This window comes from Chenopodium album, chromosome 25 (assembly GCF_948465745.1).
Source record: "Chenopodium album chromosome 25, dcCheAlbu1.1, whole genome shotgun sequence".
Taxonomy (NCBI): domain Eukaryota; kingdom Viridiplantae; phylum Streptophyta; class Magnoliopsida; order Caryophyllales; family Amaranthaceae; genus Chenopodium; species Chenopodium album.
In genome coordinates this window covers 11684170-11701349 of record NC_137858.1, presented here as the reverse complement: position 1 = coordinate 11701349, position 17180 = coordinate 11684170, and the positions used below count along the sequence as shown (strand labels likewise).

Here is a 17180-nt window from a genome sequence, read left to right as displayed (position 1 = left end):
GTTATCAAATAATATCACTAGAGTGGTATAAAATACACTTTCAATGGTACAAAATATAGTCCCAGTGGCCCCAAAAATTTTTATCCGTTTTTGCACATGATACATGTTTTAAAAAGTTTTAGTGGGGCCTACACCATCTTTTTCACTCTTCCTATCTCTCTCCTCCTTTCTCTCTCTTCCTTATACTTCTATGTTATTTTAATAGTTATGAGACACTTTTCATCTGTCTCACAACCCTGGATTTATACTTCCTCCTTGGGTAAGTGATGTAAGTGACATGACATAGTCTGGAGGAGTCTATGTGGCGCATTGATATTTTTATAAACACCTTTTAATATACTTCCTCCGTTCATTTTTTATTGCTCCATAAGGGGTTTCATGATTGCCAATGCGTTACTTTGGCTATTAATTTAATATCTTTAATTATACTTTTGTAAAAATTATAAAAAAAATTTATTTGAAAAGTAGATTATTAGACGAATCTAACTAGATCCCACATGACTATGTTTTTCCTAATGGATAAATCAAAGAAGATTAAGTGAAGTATTAGTATAGATGCTCGCCTTGTTTCTCTTTCTGCAAATATTACAATATTATGGTCGCCTTATTTCTCTTACTGCAAATATTACAATAACTACATACATGCGGAATAAAGCTTAAAATTGCAATATTTGTCATTGATTTAAATTTTTTTTGCTTATCATAAATGAAAATGTTTACAAACCATAAACTAGATGGAGTAATTAACTATTTATGCATGATTTCATGTATTATATTTACCAAAGAGGTGTATGTGCCAGATACTAGAATCAATATACTAGAGCATACAATCCCCCAAATAAAAAAACGCTCAACTAATTTTTTGTTAATCTTTGCATTACTCGAAATTCTTAAATAGCATAAGCATGGAATTGTAAGAGAACCTGTAGCACCTAGTAATGCTCCAGCAAGAGCCATAAGATATCCAAAGTATGGAAGAGACAAGGCTACAATAACTTGTGTAGCAACCAGGATTGCTCTAATCACAATCTTGAAGAACACATTCTTTATGTATTTGCTTGGAAGCCAACTTTCAGTAGTAATAATCACAGGTTTCAATAATAGTGCGTATTTTACAAGAGGAGTGATCACAGTGATATAAATAGCAATTTTCGAGCCTATTTTGTGTGTTGGAAGGTTCAATGTTATTTGTGACTCAACTCTTGATCCAAACATTAAGTATCCTAGGATTGCCATTGAAACATATATGAAGGTGGAGAAGGCAAAGGATAGCAACAATGCCTTAAAGAAATGATGCTTCTTTTCCATGGAGGTATATAAAGTAGGGAAAACAGGATGTGATGTATAACATAGCATGTATAAGCTAATACTTGTTGGTATTCCCTTCCAATTGAAAAGTGTTGTATTTTGAGTTTGGTGGAATCCAACACCATCAAATGCCCCTACCCATAATATTGATCCAAGTACCAAGAGACTAGCTACACAACCAGTAGCAGAGATATACGCAAATATACTTAAATTGTCCAACAACACCGTGGGGAGAAGAATTACAGCGACGATTATTATCAAACTTGATTTTCCATCGATCGATATCCCAAGTGCATGAATTGCCACCTTAGGGAACAAATTATGTAGATTGTCTCCTTCTAGGATTAGGAAACCTGTGGTGGCCATATAGAGGTCTGCATATAGGATTATTGATACCAGTATTTTACCAATTTTACCAAAAGCATGCTCCCCTATATCTGAATACTGTTTGATACTTTGATCGACCTCCATGCACCTTTTTATCAGAAGGCTCGTGTAGGTCACGAAAATGAATATGATTAAAAGCAGAATTAAGCTCAACCAACCTCCCGAGGCTAATGCATATGAAACTAACAAAACGCCATTTCCTGAACATGTAAATGCAAAGCCAGAAAAAGAAATAAATAAAATATTTGTGAGAAAGAAAGAAATTTGATAAACTAATATATCATCATTTATTATATACATCATGAAATTGCTTTACATTTAATTACTACCTCCGTTAACTATTATTTGCAACAAAGGAATACTTTATATCTCACAAATAATACCCCTTTTGTTGCAAATAATAGTTAATGGAGGTAATAAATAAAATTTAGGAAATTTTGTATAAAACCACCCGTCAAAATCTTGTTTTTGTCAAAAACCACCCGAAAAAAAAATGTTGCCTAAGGCCACCCAAAATCAAATTTTTGTTGTTGAAGACCACCTGATCTCATTTTCCGGCCTTGACTTGCATCTCCGGCGTTGACCCAAGTCACGTGACCAAACACGTGACTTTTTGATGATCGTTGGGGAGGAGATCGAGAGAAAGGGAAGCCAAATTTTTTTTGGAAAACTCAAATAGCAACAATGGTGTCTGATGATAACAGAGAGAAGAGTGAGGAGAGAGAATAAAGAGAGGAGAGAGAGGGAAGCCAAAAAATTGGAAGAGGAAAAAGAATGGGGAGGGGGGGGTCATTAAAAGTCACGTGTTTGGTCACGTGACTTGGGTCAACGCCGGAGATTCAAGTCAAGGCCGGAAAATGAGATCAGGTGGTCTTCAACAACAAAAATTTGATTTTGGGTGGCCTTAGGCAATATATTTTTTTTCCGGGTGGTTTTTGACAAAAACAAGATTTTGACGGGTGGTTTTAGACAAAATTTTCTAAAATTTATATCTTAAGAAAATACATACATCGATCAAAGTTAACAAGTTAGATCAAAATCACATGCGAATTTATTGTTATTCTCTCTAGGTTTTCAAATAAAAAAAAAATGTTATTCGCTCTATAGACTATAGAATTTGTGATCATATTTCTTTTAATAATTTTTTTTTTCTTAAAGAAAAAAAAAGGAAAAAAAAAAGGAGAAATAACATCGATCAAGAGATTCAGGAGGTCTAAGAATATTAAATATCACATCATCACGTGTATGCATTACATAAGTTACATTGTATTGCTTCGTATGATATATAATAGACACAAAGAGGATTAAAACGGACACAATATTATAAGATGGTAAAGAACTAACCGAGGATGGTGTTGGCACCATTGAAGAAGGTCTTGAAGAAAGAGGTGTTACCCTCTACAAGGGACAGCTCGTTGTTCGCCTCAAAAATTTCAAGTGCTGGCGTAGGTGGAGAAGTATTCCCTCTGTGTTCACCCTCCATTGCCATAACCTAAGGAGGTTTAAAGTGAGGGCAAAGGAAATGAGATTTATTAAACTAAAATGGTCGAATATTATAGCGTAAGTTTAGAGTAGATTTTTGTATCTCCTCAAAAAAAAAAAAGAGTAGATTTTTGTATGTATGATAATAAAAAGTGTCAGATAATATAAACTCCTTGATTAGAGTGATTTCCATTGATCAATATTTATAGGGTTACAATGAGAAACCTAATCATATTAGGTAACTATAAGATATGTACAGATATAAAGATAATCTTATACAAAATATATCCTAAACCTAAGATGAGAATATTCTATGGATATTCTCTATCACACCCCCGCAGTCAGAGCGGGAGAAAATCGGATGCTCAGACTGGATCTGAATCACGCATCGAGCGGTAAGGATAGTATGGTAACCCATGATCAAAAGAGAAGTAGTAGACATGTGCCGGTGATGACGATGAGAAGCAACAGCCACGACCTACATAGAGTAGAGATAAGCACTGCTAGGCCGGAGGAGAAGGAGAAGAGCCGCACACAGACTTGGGCTAAGTTGCAGATCCAGAGAAGAAGAAGCTAAGGGATCAAACCATCATCGGGGAGAAGACACTACACTACTACGTGAAATCACAGTTGAATAAAAACAAATAAAATAGCGCAAGAAAAGATTAAATTCCACTGCTTGAAATTAATCTCAAAAGAGAAACCCAGGTAGCAAGAATCAATACTCCACAAAGATTCTAAGTGCTGCAACAATAAGAGGAGCCAACTTGATAGCAAAAGAAATGTGCAAAAGTAGTTGACCTTATTCTCATATACGACCACCAAAACAAAATCCATGTGATTATGTGTAGAAAAACCAATGGGACAATGTAAGAATCATTGTTGGTCATAAGGAGGTGGAAATAGAGTGCGGCACATGGAGAAGGTTGGCGAATGTGGTTACTGCCAGTAGTGGGAGGCGGTAGTGTATGCGATTGCCACCAATGATGGAGGCGGCTTTCGCGGTTGCTACTGTCGGTGGGAGGCGCAAGGTTACATAAAGATTCTAAAAAAAAAAAACTTTGAGAAAAGGAAAAAAAAATCTATATGTGTGTGTGTTTGCGGAAGCATAAAAAGTTTGTGTATATCCCGCCGGTGGGTTTAATTTTTCAACCCACCGGCAGGGTGGGAATTTTTATATATGATCCCAAGATCTCACCTAAGTTGTGATACCATGTCAGATAATATAAACTCCTTGATTAGAGTGATTTCCATTGATCAATATTTATAGGGTTACAATGAGGATCCTAATCATATTAGGTAACTATAAAATATGTACAGATATAAAGATAATCTTATATAAAATATATCCTAAACCTAAGATGAGAATATTTTATGAATATTCTCTATCAAAAAGTAATCACTTCTAAAGTTTTATTTACTACGCATTTAATTTGAGGGACATTTACTGAAGTTAAATACTACAGTAGTAGAGACGTTGAGATGTAGAGTGTAGTATTATTTCCTTGATCGTAAAATGAACGTGATAGCGTATAATCTGGGGAATATTCTGGTTGTGAAAAAGATATTCTATTGTTGACCTTAATATAACATGAAATATAAAAAAGTAAACGTGTTTGATTGATACTTGAGCTCTTAATCTTAAGTCGTGCTTCAAAGTTGACGCCCACCAAATTGATCGAACTTTTGTTTGATTGAAATGAGTTTATGGGTTTAAATATTAATCACTACCTCCTTATGCAGTAGATTATTATGCGATGGATATAAAAAGACCTATGTGATGGAGCATGGTGCAATTGAAGTTTTAATTAGGAAAAATTGTAAATAACCACCCCTCAAATCACCTAAAATTGATTTTTACCAACCTTTTTTGTTTATTTTAAATAAGCATTATTTAAAGTAAAAAAATTTGAAAACATCACCCCTTAATAAATTTTAAATCCAAAATAATAGTCCCTTTTTTTTTTTTTTTTTAAAACAAAGCTGCGAATTATCATTAAAGGAGATCAATTTCCGTCAAAGTTGTCAAACTTTGGGGGAAAGGACCAAGAGAAACACGTTCATTACATCCCATAGTATCCCATCGTGCAACACTAGAGGCTAGAGTATTACCAGCACGCTTGATATGAGAGAAACAAAAGGAACTAAAACAAGAAGCCAAATTAGAGATATCATCATACCAAAAGATAGGAGAGAAGCCCTTAGCTTTCGACTTTACAGCAGACACCACACTTGCTGCATCAGACTCGAGGTGCACATTGTTAAAACCCAACCTCCTCGCCACTTGCAAACCGTACCTGCAGGCTGCTGCCTCAGCAACATCCACGTCCCAGCCAGCTCCTATTACATGAACAATAGCAGCCAAAATCACACCCTGCTCACTCCGAATCACCATGCCCAACCCTGTCCTCACTCCCAAATGTGCATCACAGTTCACCTTGACCATCCCAGCAGCAGGGCAACGCCAAGAACTCGTAGCATTGTTAGCAATTGGAGCTGAACCATGAGCAGTCTTTACAGCATATTCGACACTCTCCTTCACATAATTCACCCAACCACGCGTAACATCAACAACACTAAAATTAACTTGCTCGAAAATGGTCTTGTTTCTACAATGCCAAGATGCCTACGCAAGGTTAGAAATAGAGAGTAACTCCTCCTTCGAAACATTCTTCGAGCACCATACAAACCGCTCAACAAAGCTATTTGCAGGGGCAACACTTACCTTGGATGCAAGCGGGCTTGCAGCCCATATTTCTTCTGCTGCCTTACACTCGAATGTGGCGTGAAATGTTAGACTCCTCAGGGGCATTGCAAATGCTGCAGCTCTTATCAGTTACAACGTGGCGATAGAACAATATTTCTTTAACAGTGAGAAATCCCTTACATGCCCTCCACAAGAAGTGATGCAATTTCGAGGGACATTTCATAGACCAAATCAGCTTCCATACCTCATTCATATCCGCTCCCTACATTACAGCCGGAACCTTCTTGCAAAGCCAATACCCCGACCTCACCGAGTAAGCGCCATCCTTAGATGGCCACCAAAACATCGGGGCAGCTTGGGGACAAAGGAATCTTGAGAATTTTCGCCGCATCCTCACTGTTATAATTACTTGAGATAATGCTCATATATATCCATTCGCCACAATTGTGATCAATTAGATCACTCACTCTTAGCCCCATATCACTGTTTGCACTTGGAGTCAGTCCCACAAATACCATTAATATTTGTTTTTTACCAAAATTCCCTCCAATTTACAACAATATTTGTGCAAATTAACTTTTTCATGTAAATTTTGCCTTTCCATATACTTTTATTACTTTTTTTCTCTACTTTTATGCATACCTGTTAGGATATTAGGAAAATATTATCATACTAGGTTAGAACCCGTGCGATGCACGGTTTATATAAAGCCTATTTTAATTTGTATACTTTAAAAATAAATCGCTATTATTATACATGAATATAAATAAGAATTACGTATATTTTGTATTTTTAAATTTTTTAATTTTAATCAAAATTATGATATAATATCGGTTCAACGTTTTCTAATTCATAGTCAATGTCGGAGGTCTTTTATTAGTTTGCTATTTAAAATTATTTCAATTTCCTACGATAAATTGATAGATTTTAGTTGTAATGCAGATAGGGCTAGCAATCGGATCAGGTCGGGTCGGTTTCGTGTTCGGGTCAGCTAATTTCGGGTCAGCTACCCCCTGACCTGAACCTGATCCATTTAATGTTTCGGGTTGAAAACCTCAACCTGAACCTGATTTTTTCGGGTTCGGGTCAACCCGAAAATGACCTGATTTGACCCAAAACTTTTTTAGGTCTTAAAAAAGGTTGATTTATTTGGTTTGGGTCAACCCAGCCTATCTGATTTTATTCATTCAAAAGGTTTTTTTTTTTGCAGTTCATTCAATTGCATTTCAAAACAGCGATTCAAACCCAAACAAAATTGTCTAACAAAACTACTTAATAGATTACAAACCAAGTAGTCTACTTAATAAATTACAAATTGAATTTCAAAAACTATAGTGATTTAAATAAAATCTTCAAATCTCTTTGTTATGCCCACCCTCCATAGTGAATGAATCTTCTCCTCTCTGAAAGAAAGATGGATTTGAGTGGCCGCAACTTGCTGCCATTAAAAATAACACAAACAATAATTAAGAACATAATTTCAGTATGTAAAACCGTATAAATACAACTATTAATATTAATTAGCATGATAAATTCGTATAATTACATAAACTAGCATAAATTCGCATAGATCCATAAATCAATTCGTATAAATACATAAACCAACATTGATTCGCATAAATTTACATAAATCAATTCATACAATTACATAAACTAGCATAGTAGCATAAATTCGCAAAAATCCATAAGTCAATTCGTATAATTACATAAACCATCATAAATTCGCATAAATTTGCATAAATTAATTCATATAATTACATAAACTAGCATGAATTCGTATAGATCCATAAATCAATTCATATAATTACATAAACCAACATAAATTCGCATAAATCAATTTGTATATACTTGTAAAATAACAAAATCAATTCGTATAAACTCACAAATTAAGAACAATAAACAAAAAAAGTACCGTATGGGAGTGAGAAGATAAGAATTGTAGTCGAAATCAACAATTGTGAAGACTTGAAGAACTTTGATTGAACAATGGTGAAGCCGTGAAGAGATTTAGGGTTTTGAGGAGAGAGAAGAGAGAGAAGTGGGAAAAAGTAGTGAAAACGGCTGAAGAAATGATTGTAGGATGAGAGAGGTTTAGGGTTTTCATTTTATATTAAGAAGCCTCTATGGAATTTGGGCTGGGCTTATTTACTTATTTAGAGTTAGGGCTTTTTACGTTTTTTTTTTTTTTTTTTTTTCACTTAAAATACTTCGGGTTATCAAGTCGGGTTCGGGTTGACCCGACCTGATTTTGACCTGAAATTTATTTCGGGTTAAGTGGGTCGTTTTCGGGTTGAGATTTTCAACCTTAACCTGACCCATTTAATTTCGGGTTCGGGTTCGTGTCGACCCATTTAAGTTTTCGGGTCGAAAATCTCAACCCTAACCCGCTTTTTTCGGGTCGGGTTCGGGTCGGGTTTTCGGGTCGGGTCAGTTTTTGCCAGCCCTAAATGCAGAAGCTTCCAATATTTAAATTTCAAAAATGTTAAATATGGCAACTTTCCCAAAAAAAAAGAAAAAAAAAGATGACATCATCATTGCATTTAGGCGGGAAAATTTTTATTGAGAAAGCGACACGTGGGCAATGATGATCTCAGCAACTTCTGTTTTAGTAATACATCGTAGTTAACTTCTGTGCGATGCACGGAAATATAGAGTATATATATTTTATGTATTATAACGTATCAGAAAAATTATTGAGATATAACCATTAGTTGTAAATGCTAATTTTATAAAATTAATTTTGAAGAAGAACAAACCGAATATGAAAATTTAAGCACATACATAAAAGTTAGATTTTTAATATGCGAATTTAATTAAACAAATAAATAATGATTTTAAACTTGTTATATATACAGGAAAATAGAAAAAATGTATACATCAAAGTATTTTGTTCGATGAAGCATAAGGGAAAGATGTATTAATTAGATACCAATAGTTGGTGATAGAAGAAAAATAAATAAATTAAAGAGTATAGATAAATTGAGAGGATGAGTAATTAAATTTGAAATTTGAAACCAAAGAAAATATAATGACGTCAGATTTTTATTTAGGCTGGAAAATTTTTCTTATAAAGCTGCCACGTGGACAACATGATGTCAGCGGTTGTTCTTTTAGTTTATTTATAGATAGATGCAAAAGCTTCCAATATTTAAATTTCAAAAATGTTAAATGTGATAGCTTTCCCAAAAAAAAAGAAAAAAAAAAGATGACATCATCAAAGAATTTAGGCGGGAAAATTTTTATTGAGAAAGCGACACGTGAGCAATGATGATGTCAGCAACTTCTGTTTTAGTAATAGTTAATAGATTATTATTATCATAATTATCATATATTTACTTTCCTAGTTTGTAGGTTGTGATATCTTCAATATCTTTTGATATATTTTAGGGAAACAAATGTAATTTATAATTTATATATATGATTGAATAAATGAATGAGGGCAAGTTTTGAGCCTTTATCAAATTCTACATGGTATCAGTCTCTCAGGTTAATTATAAATACTAACAATGGCTGATGATCAAGAAAACTCATGTAACACCCCAATAATTCTCTCTTTAAAACCTGTGAGAAACCAAACCAAAACAGTTATAAATAAACCTCAAAACAAAGGAATTAAATGAAAATAAGTATTACAAGTTGGAACCATTAAGGCCCTGTATCAAAACCCAACAAAAAGTAGTAAGGAATTAAATCCAGTGTTTGAACAAATTCAAACTAAAAGAAATTGTGTCAAATAAAAATCGAGTTAAAATAAATTCAACTTGTGAAAGACATAAACTGCAGTCAACCAACTCTCTACTCAAATCCCACAACCCTGATGAATGTTGCATGTGTAAGAACTTGTGGTTATTCTGCTCCCCATTATTACAAGTGCAAAATTTGGATCGTCACAGGGTCATTGAAAGGCGAAGGCCATGACCAAAGAAGGACACACACAAAAGCACGCAATCAGCAAAGCTGAGTACATACAAGCTGCGAAGTAAATTAAGAAATACCTAACATGTTACTAACAATCAACCATATGCATCATTAAATAATAAACTCAACACATGACTCAACTATCCAATTTATTAAGACTTCACTAGTTAATAGTAGCTAACTCATTTCAATTTACTCACACTACTAGAAAACAATCGAATAACGATGGAAAATTTCCGTCGGAAAACAATTTTCCGACGGAATTCCGTCGGAATTGGTTGTCGCAATACACCTTGTCGCAAAAAGGGCCTTTCCGATGGAATTTCCGTCGGAAACATGTTTTCCGACGGAATTCTGTCCGCCGGAAGTGAATTTTAGGTTCGGGAAAGTCCGTCGGAAATTTCCGACAGATATTATTCCGCTGGAAAACTCCAACGGAAATTCCGTCGGAAAATTTAATTAAAAAAACAAAAAAAAAACTGCACCCCAACCAGAACCACCAGCCCCCACCCCAGAACCACCATCCCCCACCCCATTCTTATCCCACCACCACCAACACTACCACTCCAATAATGAACCCCAAAAAATGAAAATAAATCCCGAAAACACCAAAAACAACGAAAATTAAACACTGAAAAACGAAAATTAAACCCAACGAAATGAAAATCAACCCCAACGAAATGAAATCCACCCCCAAAAAATCGAAAATTAACACCACAAAACGAAAATTAGCCCAAAAATCTTAAAATAACAATGAAATCGAAAAAAAATCCACACAATTATCTAATAAAATTCATAAATTAACATAACAATTACAAAAATATACAATTATCCAATAAAATTCATAAATTAAAATAACAATTACAAAGAAATTAACTAGATCTACAATCTAACCTAAAATAAAACTAGATCTACAAAACAAAAACCTTGAAAGTTGTTGGATGTTGTTGTTGTTGCGTCGTGGTTGTTATTGCTGCGTCGTTGTTGTTGCTGTTGCGTTGTTGTTGCCGACGTTGGTGGTGGTTGACGTTGCGGTCGATGCTGGTGGTGGCTGGAGAAAGAAGAGTATGACGGTGAGAGAATAAATAAAGATAAGAGACGGAGAGGAGGAGAAGATGGAGGATTGGAGAAGAAGAAGAGGAGCAGAATGAACCGCAGAAAAATGGAGGAAAAATGGAAAGAAAGGAAAAAAGGAAAAGAGGCGGAGAAGAAAAGTGGAGGAGGGAGAAGGAGAATAGGAAGAATAAGGGGAGGAGAGAGAACTAGAGAGAGGACAGTGAGAAGGAGGTTGAAAGAAGGAGAAGGGGGAAAAAGAAAGATAAGCGGTGCACAGAAGGGGTAGTTTTAGGGTTTTGTCCACTTTTAAAAAAGTTTTATTTTTTAAAAACAATATGTTCCGACGGAAATTCCGACGGATTTTAATTCCGTCGGAAATGTTACTTTTCGACGGAAAAATCCGTCGAAAAGTACATATATTCCGACAGATTTATATTCCGTCGGAAATTTCCGAGGATTTCCGACGGAATTGTTAAATTCGTCGGAAATATCCGACGGAATAAAAATCCGTCGGAAATTTAGAATTTTCCGACGGAATTATGGGTCCGTCGGAACCCGTCCGTCGGAATTAGGCTGTTTTCTAGTAGTGTCATTGGATTTAGCAATAGACAAGGTTGTCCAACCAATGTCCCATTTGGAACATCAATAAAGAAAAACCCCATGCCTCCTTTCGGAAACATCAATAAACATCCAACGACCACGGGCGCGACACCGTGACCGTAGTTAGTATGAGATCTCACCTAACTCCTAGTTTTAAGAAAAAAATATTTGAAATAAGAGACTCGTAGATCAGACGGCCTCGAGAAAAGTACACGGCTAATACCCCATGTACCCCAACCCCTGATTGTCATTACTCCAGATGTGCACCAATCCAGAGTTTTATTGCTCATCCATCTTGCACTTTACGTGATTTACAGGTTTAAACTTGGTGATGACTCATATGCATAACAATACAAACATTCCAAACACAATTAAATCAAGCAAGGCAAGTTTCCGATTTCAATTCTTGATTTATTAGTGACAAAACAACATTTATTATTTATTCCTTTACTACCTCGGTGTATAAACATCTTGAGTGCATAAGGCACCCCAAACTCTTAACCTTGTCTTATAAGACTTAAATCTTTCCTTTACTCATCCTATTTCATTAATCATGAATGAGTAATAAATAAATCATTTCACCAATCACATACCTTTGCCTCTAAGCGCACCTTGCATAATTAGAGCATAACCAATAATTACAATAAGGAATAGTGCACATCAAATGAAATTCACAATGTATAACCAAACAATTTAACCCAGTCATCCCTAGACATGATACTAAGTTCTCGATCCGTCCTTAAATATGCACCTAAAAGCAAGGTTTTACAACTTGTACGTACCTTGAGTAAACAATTCAGTTGGCCACTTTAGAAACTAGAAGTCGCTTTCTACAAAGTCCTCTCCTAAACCAAACAATTAGAAATAAATCAATACCAAAGCAATTAAAATTACAGCAATACTAAAGCATTTTAAAACCTCTCAAACCATTAAAATAAAGCCTTTAAATTGCTCGCATTGGTCAAAATTAGTAGTACAACATCCCAACTACAAGTTTATGTGTTAGAATTATGAAAATATAGTGTTTTATATCAAATATAATTACAGCAACTTTAAAGTGGGTAAATAAATCTTGAAATTTGTTTTAAGTATATAAAATAACCCCATAAGCATAATTACTTGAAATAGTCATTATATAGCAAGTAAATGTGTTAAAAACCCAAGAATATAACAATTCAATGCAATTGGAGGCTTCAAAATAAAAGGTATGAAATCTGAAAATTATTTTTAATGTTAGAATATAAAGTTCAAAGCTTTTTCAATCACAAAATACTCACAATAATTATTTTATAGGTTTAGAATCATAAAAACATGAAATTAACACTACTTGTTCATAAAAATTGAAACTTTAATAAATCTGAAAATCATATATGATTAAAATAATTATATTTTAATGTAATTTAAACATAGTATGATTAGATAGTTTGATTAACACGTTATCAAGCCCTAAAACATGAAAAATTAATGCTTTAAGCCCTAAATATGCAAAATACATAATCTAAAATTTTATTAATAATTTAGACATACAAAACCCATAAATTTATAATCTTTTGTAATTTATACATACTATTAAAGCCTAATAACAATAATTTTATAATTGAAATCAAATAAAAATTGAATCTTTAATTAAAATAACAAGAAATAAGAGGAAGAAATATAAGAGGAAGGAGAAGAGAGGAAGGCGAACTGCAGGGAGGGTGGACGGCTGATGGGCGGTGCGGCGGTCAGAGGGGTGGCGGTCCGGCAGTGGCGCAGCGGCAGGGGCGGCAGCAAGGGGTTGCAGTTTTTTTTTTCTGTTGGAACCGTGAAGAGGGAAGAAGAAGAAAGTGAGTTTTCTCTTCTTTTTTTTATGTGAGGAGGAGGAGAAGTATGGGGGTTTTTGAGGGTTTTATTTGGGCTTTGGGTTTCCTAATTAGATTAGGAATAATATTTGGGTTTTGGGCTATAATGTTAAAATTGTTTGTAAATTAGTAAAAACACATTAGTTTACTTAAATCTTTTCATAAAAATAATTTATTTAATGAAACTGACATAAAAATAATTGTAAGAATAATATATAAATAAATTATGATTAAGTTAAAAATACGGGGGATTACAACTCATCACCATCTAAAGATATTTTAGCTACAGCAGACCATGGAGCAAGGACTGAGAGCATTGATTTTGATAGATACTCTCGTGCTTTTTCGGCCGATCCGTGGATGGCTCCTACAAGTCTTATCGGTAACACCAATTTTCAAAGTGATCGATTGGCCGATAAGTTCAATACCAAGAAGTGGATTGTTGGTACTAGACTACCAGGGCATCTAGACATGTCATATTTCATGATTCATGGCTGTTTGATACTCATGAAGTAACGGAGCCGTTGGGCTTCCAAACAGTAAATCAGTGATGGCAACTATGGAGGCCGGGTTCGGTCCAATTGTCATTGAAAATCACTTTTAAACATGTCCTTTTTGTTCCAGGAGTTGTTATTTTCGTTTCCCAATTGATTGATGAAATGCAATGTATGTACTGTCCAATTTAATTCTCCTATGTGTGCTATACAGGTACAGTCGAATGAGCTAATTGGAACGAGTGTTAGGCAAGATAGTTTATTCTATTTCGATGACTCTGCTTCGGTGCAACATGTGTCGGCACATGGATCTTCTTCTACTTTAGAATTGTGGCATAAAAGAATGGGTCATCCATCAGAAAAAGTGGTAAAACTCCTTCCTCCAATTGGTAACTGTAAGGGTAGTTTAAATAAAGCAAATGAAGTTTGTTTTCGAGCTAAACACCTTGGAGAAAAATTTCCTTTAAGTGAGAATAAGGCGTCTCATATTTAAGAAATTACATTGTGATTTATGGGGTTCAAATAGGCATCCTTCTTCTTGTGGGGCTTGGTATTTTTTTACTATTGTAGATAATTTTTCTCATGCCGTCTGGATTTATTTGTTCATCGATAAAACTGAAGTGTTTTGTATGTTTATGTCTTTTGTGGCAATGGTTGATCGACACTTTTCTTAGACTATTAAAGTAGTTCAAAGTGATAATGGCACTCAGTTTTATTGTTTGCGTGATTTTTTTTTCTGCCACGGGCATATTATTTCAAACCTCTTGTGTGGGGACTCCACAACAAAATGGTAGAGTTGAGAGAAAACACAAACACATCTTAAATGTAGGGAGAGCTTTGAGATTTCAAGCTAATTTACCTATTTATTTTTGGGGAGAGAGTGTTCTTGCAGCCGCTCATTTAATTGATCGTACTTCATCTCCTTTGTTGTTGAATAATAAGACTCCGATCCGTATGAAATTTTGTTTGACACATCTCCTTCATATACCTTTATTCACACCTTTGGCTGTCTTTGTTTTGCTCATAACCAAAAAGTACGAAGGGATAAATTTTCAAGTAGAAGACGAAAATGTATTTTTTTTGGGATATCCTTTTGGGAGGAAAGGGTGGAATTTATTTGACCTTGACACAAAAGAATTTTTTATCTCTCGTGATGTCAAATATTGTGCCTATGAATGTTGAGGTGGACTGTGATTTTGATGAGCTTCGTATTGACAATCAAGCGTATCAACAAGCTACTGTGGTTGACCATAATAATGGAGAAGACGATGTGGGTGTGGGAGTAGATGCCGGGAGTGGCGCCACTCCCCGGCTCGCAGGGGATAGGTTGCCTACTGAGCAGCCAAGCTGTGACCAAGCAGAAGGCACCGCAAGTATCCCACGGCACATAGCTGTTGGCCGTAGGGAGGGTGCGGACCAGACTGCATCTCCGTTCTCCTCTACTATTGTAAATGTCGAACAACCCTAAGTTTCTCAAGAAGAGGAATTGAGCCGTGGCTTGAGGGGAAAAGTTTCCATCGATTTTGTTACCGACTATGTGACACACAATACTCTCACAAAAGATTCATCTAATACATTCCCTTATACTTCGTCTCCAACGCATCCCTCATGTACGCCTTACCCTATAGCACATTATACAAATTGTTTTGCATAATTATTGGAAGTTTATTGCAGCTATTACTTCCAATAAAGAGCCTCGGTCCTTTAAGGAGGCTATGAAAGATGTAGGTTGGAGAGACTCTATGAAAAAGGAAATAGAAGCGCTTGAAAATAATGGCACTTGGACTATGGAAGATCTTCCTCCCGGAAAACGTGCTCTTGGTAGTCAATGGGTGTATCAGATCAAATACAAATCTAACGGAACTATCGAACGATTAAAATCCAGATAAATTGTTTTTGGAAACCATCAACAAGAGGGCGTTGATTATACAAAAACTTTTTCTCCGATTGATAAGATGGTTAATGTTCGTGTTTTTCTTGCCATTGCAGCTTTTAAAATTGGGAGCTTTATCAAATACACATTCACAATGCTATCCTACATGGAGACCTAGACGAGAAAGTATACATGAAACTTCCCCCGGGTTTTAAATCATCACACCCTAATAAGGTGTTGCCTTAGAAAATCTCTATATGGTCTCAAACAAGCACCTAGATGTTGGTTTGCCAAACTTGTGTCTGCTTTGAAAAAGTACGGGTTCTTGCAATCGTACTCTGATTATTCCTTGTTCACCTATACAAAGGGTAACATACAAATTAATGTGCTTGCGTATGTTGATGATCAAATAATTTCTAGGAATAATTCCGCTGCTTAAAGGGCTTTCAAAGCATATCTTAGTTGTTACTGCTTTCATATGAAAGACCTTGGCCCTTTGAAATATCATTTGGGTATTGAGGTTGCTCGCAGTTCTTCGGGCTTATTTCTTTCTCAAAGGAAATACACTCTTGACATCATCTCCAAAGTAGGTTTATTAGATTCTAAGCTTGTCGGCTTTCTTATGGAACAAAGTCACAAGCTTGACCTAGCTAGTGGCTCCATTGTTACAACCCTGAACAATACCGTAGGCTTGTTGGGCGGTTAATATACCTAGTAGTCACTAGGCAGGATTTGGCCTATTCTGTCCATATTCTATCTTAGTTCATGCATGAACCAAGAACAGAATACCGGGAGGCAGCACCTGCGACTCGTAAGATATTTGAAGGATACTTCAGGTCAAGGTATTCTGTCACGATAGATCTGATAGTGACTTAACCTTGCAAGACTGGTGTGATTCAGATTGGGCCGCATGTCCCATGATGCGTAGATCTAGCTTTGATAGGATGGCTAGTATTTCTTGGTAAGTCACCTATGTCTTGAAAAACCAAAAGCATATCGAATGTAAATCTACATTTCCAATATACTTTTACTACTACTTATTAATTTCGGTGTTTTTGCCCATAAGGGACTATCATTAAGAGACAGAGGAAGTATATCAATTTTATAGAATTAATGAAAAAAAAAACAAACAAACTTCGTAAAGTCAATATTGACCCCCACCCCTTATAATGTACAATTGAACATCCACCCTCAGAAGCTTCTCAGCAAAATTTGACTATTTTTGATTTCAGCAGAGTTGCGCCAATCATACTCCTTGAACTTTTCTACACTTTAAGAGTGAGAGGGGAAAGGTTAAGAAATCTCCACCCTCAAAGTGTCTCTAACAGGGATTAAACGGTTAAATCCCCAAACTCAAGGTTGAAAGACACAATCCTTATCAATAAACCAAAATCAAATTAGTATACAAGTACTTACTACTTGAACATAACTAGTTTTTGTTTAGTTGTGGAGTCGCTGACCACTATCCTACTACTTGATATCATCCATACATGACTAGTTTTTGTTAGTCGTGG

The 17180-nt window shown here is 35.3% G+C and overlaps 1 long non-coding RNA gene and 1 pseudogene across 1 annotated transcript; both read right to left on the bottom strand.

Moving 5' to 3' along the window:
- Nucleotides 1-747: 747 nt before the first annotated feature.
- LOC145613683 (amino acid transporter AVT1I pseudogene) lies at nucleotides 748-3184 on the bottom strand (annotated as a pseudogene).
- A 3955-nt stretch (nucleotides 3185-7139) lies between these two features.
- Nucleotides 7140-7953, bottom strand: LOC145615629 (uncharacterized). Its single transcript, XR_014107306.1, has 2 exons — nucleotides 7797-7953; nucleotides 7140-7322 (listed from the first exon to the last, which is right to left on the bottom strand). It is a non-coding gene; the product is annotated as an uncharacterized LOC145615629 (long non-coding RNA).
- Nucleotides 7954-17180: the final 9227 nt, after the last annotated feature.